The sequence below is a fragment of the Amphimedon queenslandica genome, unplaced genomic scaffold (genome assembly GCF_000090795.2).
Source record: "Amphimedon queenslandica unplaced genomic scaffold, v1.1 AMPQUscaffold_13479, whole genome shotgun sequence".
NCBI lineage: Eukaryota > Metazoa > Porifera > Demospongiae > Haplosclerida > Niphatidae > Amphimedon > Amphimedon queenslandica.
In genome coordinates this window covers 391518-394076 of record NW_003546285.1, presented here as the reverse complement: position 1 = coordinate 394076, position 2559 = coordinate 391518, and positions in this window count along the sequence as shown.

The following is a 2559-nucleotide window of genomic DNA, read 5'->3' as shown; positions in this document are numbered from 1 at the left end:
ATTGCCCTCAATTAGATGACCTAATCAGAGTCTACCTGACACAAGCTCTCCTAAGAATGCATAACGCACATGTGTGGCCGCTATACACACAAGCACATGTAAGACTGTTTATGTCTGGAGTTTACTTATTAAATAATCTTTACATGTGAGTGAGTGTGTGTGTGTGTGGAGTGGATTATATTTCTTGTGTACATTTATATTGTAAATATATTTGCAGTCTTGGCCCACTCAAACTATAACACTGGAACTATTAAATGACAGTGATAGCTGTTGACTGGAGGAATTTCTATATATAATAAATAACTATCCACAGCTTAACAAGGTAATGTATGTGTAAATGTACATACTTACATGCCATCAAAATATTATTATTATTATTATTATTATCAAAGAAATAGAATATGAATGTGAAAACCTTTAAAAGCTTCATACATGTAGATGTATGCACACAGAAGAGGTTAATTGATATAACAATCAAAATAATGACAACAGTAATAAAGAAAATGATAATAATAATAATAATAATAATTTAAATATAAAATTCCTCTAGTAGTTGCATTACTAGTACAGTCAATGCATTATTAATTATAGTAAATGTAATATCGACTATCAGTGGTGGATTCAATCATGGTCTTCATATATGGATACACACTTCATAGATAATATCATTACAACTTGTAATACTTTCCTAACAATTTAATCCAGGTATTCTAATATCATTAATGGTTGGTAGTGTGCAACCAATTATGCTAAAAGGACAACATGGTAATGAAGTTTGAGCTGTTTATGTTTATTGCTGGAAAGTGTTTTATTATCTAGCTATACCCACTATAGCCTATAGTGCCCGCTAGTCAAATCAATTGTTGTTTATTTATAAACTAATATTTATAATCAACAAACAAACAAAATGGAAAACAATAGAATATCGCATTGTGTGCTAGATACAAGTGTTCAAATGTATCACAATGGACAATTTGAAATTTGCTATTAATAGATAAAGTTCTAAAAATAGTAACAGCATTGCATCACATGCTATATTTACCTACTGTACATTGTATTACAACACTAAATGCAGTGCTTGCCTAGTAGCTAGCACAATGCCATAATAAGAAGATAATTCTTATGGTAATACATCAAGCACATGCTTCCTGTATTTATCTAATTCATATTACACAATAATGATGTCATCATTAATTAGCATTTATCATAGTCCAAACTGAATCTAAATTAAAGCAACAACAAAGGTGCTCTCTCTAACTAAAAATGTACATGCATGCTTAGAATCAGCTTAAACATCCTATAAAGCATAAGGACATTGGAATGTGCAGATATCAGAAAAAAGCCAAAATTAAGGACTGAATCTTGTAACATGCATGTAAGTAATCAGAATCAGTTCAAACTTTAATATGTCTACACGTACATGCAAACATACATGTACACGTACATGTATCAGAAAAAAAGCCAAAATTAAGGACTGAATCACGGACTTGAGTACTGTAAAACTACAAATTTTAGCGTGCTACTTATTTTAGCGATATTAGCGAAGAGCCTAAACACGCTAAATTTAATATTCGCTAATAAAAACACCCGGTCACGTGATCACAAAATGTCGCTGATACCATAGATACAGTATCTATGCGATACTATACTAGTAGATGGGTCTCTTCTGCTCGGTCGGCAACACTACCAGAGGAAGGAGAACCCAGTGGAACGACAGCAGCAGCTAACAGAAAAGTGGGAAAGGTTTGATGATACGCCAAATTTAATAGTCGCTAATTTGACATTTAAGCATAAACGCTAAATAAAATAGCCGCTAACATTAATAGGTTTACAGTAATCAGAATCAGCTTAAACTTTAATACATCATCTACATCTACATGTACATGTACATGTAGATGTACATGTACGTAGATGTATCAGAAAAATGTCAAGATATTGAAGATAAGGGCTAAATCTCATAACTTAATGAATCAGAATCTGCTCAGACTTTAATACGTCTATACATGCATGCACACGTACATGTACATCAATATGTCACTGCTATGTACATGTACATGTACAAGACAATATGTATATTATGTATCTGTACATGTAAATGCGACCCTTCCCTTCCTCTCCAGTCTTTCCTGATTACCATAGCGACAGGAAATTAAGTCTAAAGTCCTACTCACTTCCCCCTCTCCCAATAAGTAATCCAATTATCACATACCGTAATTTGCCTTTTTTTCGTACAAAAATTTTTCGTTTCAGAAAAATTCAAGTGGAAATATTTTCGTCTTCTCATAGTGTACGAAAATTTTTACAGTCTGAAAATTTAGCTTCTCTTGCATATACCTTGTCCTTTACCTACTGGTAACAAGGCCGCTATAGTAGTGTTTATAATTCTTGAGATAAGAGGTTCTTGACCTGGCTGTTCCCCCCGACATTACTAGTATACGGATAGTACTGGAGATGCAGCAATGACCAATTTACGGATAATAAACGGAAACATTAAATGGCTACTTTTGTCACATGGTGGACCGTTTTATTTTATAACTCAGTAGTGAAGCAACTGATGAA